Source organism: Arachis ipaensis, chromosome B7 (assembly GCF_059453495.1).
Source record: "Arachis ipaensis isolate K30076 ecotype BB chromosome B7, ASM5945349v1, whole genome shotgun sequence".
NCBI classification, from domain to species: Eukaryota; Viridiplantae; Streptophyta; class Magnoliopsida; order Fabales; family Fabaceae; genus Arachis; species Arachis ipaensis.
In genome coordinates, this window is record NC_142442.1 from 45,967,811 (window position 1) to 45,976,776 (window position 8,966).

An 8,966-nucleotide genomic window follows, 5' to 3' on the forward strand; every position below is an offset into this window, starting at 1 on the left:
AAATACAAAATTAGAGAGAGGAAGAGTAGAGGAACAAGAAATTGTAAAGGAAAAGTAAATCAAAGCATGAAATTAACCTAGATCTAAGAAATTCTAACCTAGATATAACCTACTCCTAATTCTAGAGAGAAGTGAGAGCTTCTCTCTCTAGAACTAATCTAAACTTATCTTAATGTGTCTAAAATGATACTAAGGTTTATGAATGATGTATTTCCCTTCAATCCTTGGTCTTTTAAAGCTTTTCCCGCCAAAAACTTAGCTTCAAGTGGGGCCAGAAACCCTCCAAAATTGCCAGGCACGAGTTCTTCTTTAAAAATCACGTGTGACTTTCGGCGCGTACGTGCACAGCGCGCGTACGCATCCCTGGAGTATTTCGCAATCCGCGCGTAGGCGCATAGTGCGCGCACGCGTCCATGGGCTTTTTCCAAATCTTTGGCTTTTCATGATTTCTCCACTTTGTATGCTTTCTTTTCCATTCCTTTGATCCATTCCTAACCTTTTCAACCTGAAATCACTTAACAAAAAAATCAAGGCATCTAGTGGAATCAAAGGTGAATTAAATTTAGCTAATTAGGGACCTTGAAAGCATGTTTTCACACTTAAGCACAAATAAGGAGTCAATCATGAAATCATGCTATTTCATTGAATAAATGTAGGTAAAAGGTCATAAAATCACCTAAATTAAGCATAAGATAAACCCTACGAAGGGGATTTATCAACCTCCCCACACTTAAACCAAGCATGTCCTCATGCTTAAACCGAGAATGAAGTAAGGGTATGGCATTTATTCAATGAAAACTAACTAAATGCAATCTACCTACATGCAACTATTTAAATGAATGCAATTGCTTGGTCAAAATAAATCAATTCCCAAGAATACATATACAAGTACAAGGGCTAAGGACTAGTAAGTCTAATCCACAATTGAGTTGAGCTATTGAATATTTTTACAACTTGCATGAAGAATGATGATCATAGGTGAAAACATGTAATTGAGTATCAAACCCTCACCGGATGTGTTTGCACTCTATTCGCTCATGTGTTTAGGGTTAATTCACTCAATTCTCCCCTAATCATGCTTTCCAAGATTTGTTTTTCTTCTAACAATCAACATTTATTTGCATGCATACAAGTATCATGAGGTCTTTTCATAGGTTGTAATGGTGCTAGGGTCAAAGTAGGATGCATATATGGTCAAGTGAGCTTGAAATTTGAATCTTTGATAAGTTTAGACTTCCCACCTAACCTATGACATTCTATACAGTTCAAAACTAACCTAACTACCCATTTTTTTCACTTTTCACATACTCATGTATTCCTTTTCATTTCACAACACTTATGCATTGATCTTTATTATTGCTTCACTTTGGGGCATTTTGTCCCCTTTTTATTTCTTTCTTTTTCTATATATTATTTTTTTCTTTTCTTTTTTTTTCTTTTTCTCTTTTGTTTTTCTCATTTTTCTTTCTTTCCTTCAAGCTTCATACAAGAATATCAATGCATAAGGTTTTACATTCATTACACATGAGCATGTACCCAATTCCCAATATTTACAACAAAAATACAAAACTACCCTTTTATTCACCCAATGTCCCAAGTTTCCCACACTTGAATGATAAACACACACACTAGCCTAAGCCAATCAAAGATCCAAATTAAGGACATTTATTATTTTTCGCTTTAGGGCTTGTAATATGCTAAATTAAAGAACAAGTGGGTTAGTTAAGCGTAGGCTCAATTTTTGGCTAACAATGGAAGATAAAAGGTAAGGCTATTTGGGTAAGTGAGCTAATGAAACAATGGCCTCAATCATATAAATACATGAATACACAAAATAAAGGACATAAAGAATCAAACAAATCAAAGATTACAATCATAGAAAGAGAATAATGCACACAAGAAGGAAAATAAGTGGTTATAAGATGTAACCACGCCATTAGGCTCAAATCTCACTTGCTTGTGTTCTTAGCTGAAAACATGTTCCACAATATATGTAATTCAAGAAAGTTTTAATGAAAAGTTTTCACTCAAATCAATTGGTGCCCTATAGATGGAATTCTTGAAAAATCTCATTATTTTGACTAAGCTTATTATGTATATATATGAAAAAATAAGAAAATGAAAATAAAAATCCTAAAAGACCTAAAATGAAATGAAAAAGTGTTGAGATTAGAAACTTGTCACCCAAAATTGCCGAACGGTCGGATGACCTCCCCACACTTAAAAGTTTGCACCGTCCTCGGTGCACTCAAAGATGAGCAAGGGGGTACGGCGACTTCCCGGATTGCTACCTTCCACTGGTAGGTCAACCGGTTGCTGCGTGTTCTTTGTCTTGCTTCCGTGGTTGCTTGTGGTGCATCAATCATGAAAAATAGAAAATAACACCATAATAGAAGGAAATACAAAAGCAAGGGAGCATACATTGTTGGAATGAGGCAAATCACTAGAATTGAGTGAGTGAATTAATGTGACATTAATGACAAAGAGGTGTGTGAATTCTAAATTAGGCGCCTTTTAGAACACACATTACCATAAAAAGCAATGTCACAAAAGAAGCATGCACTTCACTTATTCTAGTGTGCTTGAGATGCTTTAGGTAAACTTGTAAAGTAAAACAAGCATTAAAGAAGCATGAGAGCATTCAAGCTAAAAGCATATGGATGCATATGATCGTGGAATGCAATGCATTAAGGTAAATGCACACTATCCAATTTCAAGAGATTGCCTAATCAAAGAATAAGGTTCAAATCACATGGTGGCCAAATCATGCAATCCAAGAAGAGTTACAAGCTTGAAGGCAATTCTCATCACTTGGTATTCTTAAAAGGTAAGCATGAAAAACTCATAACCAAGTAGCAAAATATAACCTCAACAATAGAATCCAACAATGAACACCTAAAAACATTCATGCTAACATAGCATTTAGGCAATAAGAGGCAGCAATGTATAGTAAACAAAATCTATAATCCAACACTTATAATAAAAAGAAAAAAAAAATAGAATGAGAACTAAACTAAGTAACTAACTAACTAACCTAACTAACTAATTAACTAACTAAGACAAATGGTTATCAATGGTGTTTAGGAGTGTTGGATGAGGGGTATAAGAAGGGAAGAAGAAAGGAGAAGGAAAGAAATGGAAAGAGGAGAAGAAAAGAGATGTGTTGAAGGAAGGACATCCGCGCGTACGCGCGCATGGCGCGCTGGTATGCGAAATTGTAACTCTGAGGTTGTAAAATTTGTTGCTCGTTCTCTCCTTGGCATGGCGCCAATAACTGGTGCGCAATACCATGGTCCAAACATAACTTCACAACTTCGCACAACTAACCAGCAAGTGCACTAGGTCGTCCAAGTAATAAAACCTTACGTGAGTAAGGGTCGATCCCACGGAGATTGTTGGTATGAAGCAAGCTATGGTCATCTTGTTAATCTCAGTCAAGCGGATATCAAATGGTTATGGAGTTTTCGAAAATAAATAATAAATAAATAGAAAATAAAGATAGAAATACTTATGTAAATCATTGGTGAGAATTTCAGATAAGCTTGTAGAGATGCTTTCGTTCCTCTTAATCTCTGCTTTCCCGCTGTCTTCATCCAATCAGTCTTACTCCTTTCCATGGCAAGCTTTATGTAAGGGCATCACCGTTGTCAATGGCTACATCCCATCCTCTCTTGTGAAAATGGTCCAATGCGCTGTCACTGCATGGCTAATCATCTAGAGGTTCTCGATCATACTGGAATAGGATTTACTATCCTTTTGCGTCTGTCACTACGCCCAACATTCGCGAGTTTGAAGTTCGTCACAGCCATCCCTTCCCAGATCCTACTCGGAATATCACAGACAAGGTTTAGACTTTCTGGATCTCAGGAATGGCCATCCATGGGTTCTAACTTATACCACGAAGACACTTAATAACTCAGACTCGGTCCCCTGTATTAGATATCCAAGAGATATCCATTCAATCGAAGGTAGAACGAAAGTGGTTGTCAGGCATGCGTTCATAGGGAATGATGATGATTGTCACATTCATCATATTCATGTTGAAGTGCGAATGAATATCTTAGAAGCGGAATAAGTTGAATTGAATATAAAACAGGAGTACTTTGCATTAAATCATGAGGAACAGCAGAGCTCCACACCTTAATCTATGAAGTGCAGAAACTCTACCGTTGAAAAATACATAAGTGAATATAGGGTAAGCATGGCCGAGTGGCCAGCCTCCCATGGAGGTCTAGAGATCTAAAAATGATCAAAAGATGTAAATACAATAGTAAAAAGTCCTATTTATACTTAAACTAGCTACTGGGGTTTACAGAAGTAAGTAATTGATGCATAAATCCACTTTCGGGGCCCACTTGGTGTGTGCTTGGGCTGAGCTTGAAGTTTACACGTGTAGAGGTCATTCTTGGAGTTGAACGCCAGTTTGTAACGTGTTTTTGGCGTTCAACTCTGGTTCGTGACGTGTTTCTAGCGTTTAACTCCAGACTGCAGCGTAGAACTGGTGTTCAACGCCCTTTTGCGTCCTCTAAACTCGGCCAAAGTATGAACTATTATATATTGCTGGAAAGCCCTGGATGTCTACTTTCCAACGCAATTGGAAGCGCGCCATTTTGAGTTCTGTAGCTCCAGAAAATTCACTTTGAGTGCAGGGAGGTCAGAATCCAACAGCATCAGCAGTCCTTCTTCAACCTCTGAATCTGATTTTTGCTCAAGTTCCTCAACTTCAGCCAGAAAATACCTGAAATCACAGAAAAATACACAAACTCATAGCAAAGTCCAAAAATGTGAATTTAACATAAAAACTAATAAAAACATCCCTAAAAGTAACTAGATCCTACTAAAAACATACTAAAAATAATGCCAAAAAGCGTATAAATTATCCGCTCATCACAACACCAAACTTAAATTGTTGCTTGTCCCCAAGCAACTGAAAATCAAATAGGATAAAAAAAAGAGATTATACTATAAATTCCAAACTATCAATGAAACATAGCTCCAATCAGATGAGCGGGACTTGTAGCTTTTTGCCTCTTGAATAGTTTTGGCATCTCACTTTATCCATTGAGGTTCAGAATGATTGGCATCTATAGGAACTCAGAGTTCAGATAGTGTTATTGATTCTCCTAGTTCAGTATGTTGATTCTTGAACACAGCTACTTTATGAGTCTTGGCCGTGGCCCTAAGCACTTTGTTTTCCAGTATTACCACCGGATACATAAATGCCACAGACACATAACTGGGTGAACCTTTTCAGATTGTGACTCAGCTTTGCTAAAGTCCCCAATTAGAGGTGTCCAGGGTTCTTAAGCACACTCTTTTTTTACTTTGGACCTTGACTTTAACCGCTCAGTCTCAAGTTTTCACTTGACACCTTCACGCCACAAGCACATGGTTAGGGACAGCTTGGTTTAGCCGCTTAGGCTAGGATTTTATTCCTTTAGGCCCTCCTATCCACTGATGCTCAAAGCCTTGGATCCTTTTTATTACCCTTGACTTTTGGTTTTAAGGGCTATTGGCTTTTTGCTCTTGCCTTTTGGTTTTAAGAGCTTTTGGCTTTTTCTACTTGTTTTTTCTTTTTCTTTTTTTTTCGCCATTTTTTTTCTGCAAGCTTTGTATTCACTGCTTTTTCTTGCTTCAAGAATCATTTTTATGATTTTTCAGATTATCAAATAACATATCTCCTGTTCATCCTTCTTTCAAGAGCCAACATATTTAACATTCTAAAACACCAACTTCAAAAGACATATGCATTGTTCAAGTATTCATTCAGAAAATAAAAAGTATTGTCTCTACATCAATATAATTAAACTAAGTTCAAGGATAAATTCGAAACTCGTGTACTTCTTGTTCTTTTGAATTAAAACAGTTTTCATTTAAGAGAGGTGATGGATTCATATTCACTACTTTAAGGCATAGACACTTAGACACTAATGATCATGTAATAAAGACACAAACATAGATAAACATTTAACATAAGAAAATGAAAAACAGAAAGTTTAAGAACAAGGAATGAGTCCACCTTAGTGATGGTGGCGTTTCCTTCTTGAGGAACCAATGATGTCCTTGAGCTCTTCTATGTCTCTTTCTTGTCTTTGTTGCTCCTCCCTCATAGCTCTTTGATCTTCTCTAATTTCATGAAGGATGATTGAGTGCTCCTGATGTTCCACCCTTAGTTGCTCCCAATAATTGTGTGGAGGAAAATGTATCCCCTGAGGTATCTCAGGGATCTCTTGATTTGCAGTCAAATGTTCTATCACTGAGCTATAGACCCATGATGGAAGCTTTTGTCTTCCCTTTCCTCTTTCCTGAGGTTTCTCTGGCCTTAGGTGCCATCAATGGTTATGGAAAAACAAAAAAGTAATGCTTTTTCCACACCAAACTTAGAATGTTGCTCGCCCTCGAGCTAAAGAAGAAAGAATAGAAGAAGAAGAAGAAGATATGGATGTAAGTGGTGAAGAGGTGATGGGGAAGAGAGATTGAGGTGATATAGGATTATGAGGAGGGAAGGTGAGTGGAGGTATGTGGGGATCCTGTGGGGTCCACAGATCCTTTGGTGTCAAGGATTTACCTCCCTGCACCAATTAGGCATGCAAAATGCCTTTGCATGCAATTCTGGCGTTTAAACGCTGAATTGATGCTTGTTCTGGGCGTTCAATGCCCAGATGCAGCATGTTTCTGGCGTTCAACACCAAATCCATGCTCTGTTCTGGCGTTGAACGCCAACCAGATGCTCCTTACTGGCGTTTAAACGCCAGTAAGCCCTTCCTCCAGGGTGTGATTTTTCTTCTGCTGTTTTTGATTCTGTTTTTGATTTTTCTATTTATTTTGTGACTCCACATGATCATGAACCTAATAAAACATGAAAGAACAATAAAAATAAAAATAAAATTAGATAAATAATAATTGGGTTGCCTCCTAACAAGCGCTTCTTTAATGTCAATAGCTTGACAGTGGGCTCTCATGGAGCCTCACAGATGTTCAGAGCATTGTTGAGACTTCCCAACACCAAACTTAGAGTTTGACTGTGGGGGCTTTGGTTGACTCTACAGTGAGAGAAGCTTTTTATGCTTCTTCTCCATGGGTACAGAGAGAGATCCTTGAGTTTTAAACACAAGGTTGTCCTCATTTAATTGAAGGATCAATTCTCCTCTGTCCACATCAATCACAGCTCTTGCTGTGGCTAGGAAGGGTCTTCCAAGAATGATGGATTCATCCTCATCCTTCCCAGTATCCAGGATTATGAAATCAGCAGGGATGTAAAGGTCTTTAACCCTTACTAACATGTCCTCTACTTGTCCATAAGCTATTTTTATGGATTTGTCTGCCATTTCTAATGAGAAATTGGCTTCCTGTACCTCAAGGGTTCTTAGTTTCTCCATTACAGAGAGTGGCATGAGGTTTATTCCTGACCCAAGGTCACATAGAGCCTTTTCAAAGGTCATGGTGCCTATGGTACAAGGTTTTAAGAACTTTCCAGGATCCTATTTCTTCTGAGGCAATGTCAGTTGATCCAAATCACTCAGTTCATTGATGAGCAAGGGAGGTTCATCTCCCCAAGTCTCATTACCAAATAATTTGGCATTTAGCTTCATGATTGCACCAAGGTACTTGGCAACTTGCTCTTCAGTAACATCCTCATTCTCTTCAGAAGAAGAATACTCATCAGAGCTCATGAATGGCATAAGGAGGTTCAATGGAATCTCTATGGTCTCTAGATGAGTCTCAGATTCCTTTGGTTCCTCAGAGGGGAACTCCTTATTGATCACTGGACGTCCCAGGAGGTCTTCCTCGCTGGGATTCACGTCCTTAACCTCCCTTACAGGTTCGGCCATGCTAATTAATTAAATGGCCTTGCACTCTCCTTTTGGATTCTTTTCTGTATTACTTGGGAGAGTACTAGGGGGGTTTTCAGTGATTCTTTTACTCAACTGGCCCACTTGTGCTTCCAAATTTCTAATGGAGGACCTTGTTTCATTCATGAAACTCACAGTGGCCTTAGATAGATCAGAGACTAAATTTGCTAAATTAGAGGTATTTTGTTCAGAGTTCTCTGTCTGTTGCTGAGTGGATGATGGAAAAGGCTTGCTATTGCTAAACCTGTTTCTTCCACCATTATTAAAGCCTTGTTGAGGCTTTTGTTGATCCTTCCATGAGAAATTTGGGTGATTTCTCCATGAGGGGTTATAGGTGTTTCCATAAGGTTCACCCATATAATTTACCTCTGCTATTGCAGGGTTCTCATGATCATAAGCTTCTTCTTCAGAAGATGCCTCTTGAGTACTGTTGGATGCACCTTGCATTCCATTCAGACTCTGAGAAATCATATTGATTTGCTGAGTCAATATTTTATTCTGAGCCAATATAGCATTCAGAGTATCAATTTCAAGAACTCCCTTCTTCTGAGGTGTCCCATTACTTACAGGATTCCTCTCAGAAGTGTACATAAACTGGTTGTTAGCAACCATGTCAATGAGTTCTTGAGCTTCTGCAGGCGTTTTCTTTAGGTGAATGGATCCACCTGCAAAAGTATCCAATGACATCTTAGCTAATTCAGACAGACCATCATAGAATATATCCAGGATGGTCCATTCTGAAAGCATGTCAGAAGGACACTTTTTGGTCAGTTCCTTGTATCTCTCCCAAGCTTCATAGAGGGATTCACCTTCTTTCTGTCTGAAGGTTTGGACATCCACCCTAAGCTTACTCAGCTTTTGAGGAGGGAAGAACTTGGCTAAGAAAGCCTTGACCAGCTTATCCCAAGAGTTCAGGCTATCCTTAGGTTGAGAGTCCAACCATATTCTAGCTCTGTCTCTCACAGCAAAAGGGAAAAGCATGAGCCTGTAGACTTCAGGATCTACTCCATTAGTCTTAACAGTGTCACATATCTGCAAGAATTCAGTTAAGAACTGAAAGGGATCTTCAGATGGAAGTCCATGAAACTTGCAGTTTTGTTGCATTAGAGAAAC

General features: G+C 38.4%; 1 non-coding gene across 1 annotated transcript; it reads left to right on the forward strand.

Moving 5' to 3' along the window:
• Nucleotides 1-8,594: 8,594 nt before the first annotated feature.
• LOC148551017 (small nucleolar RNA R71) lies at nt 8,595-8,702 on the forward strand. Its single transcript, XR_015892814.1, has one exon. It is a non-coding gene; the product is annotated as a small nucleolar RNA R71 (small nucleolar RNA).
• The last annotated feature ends 264 nt before the right edge of the window (nt 8,703-8,966 follow it).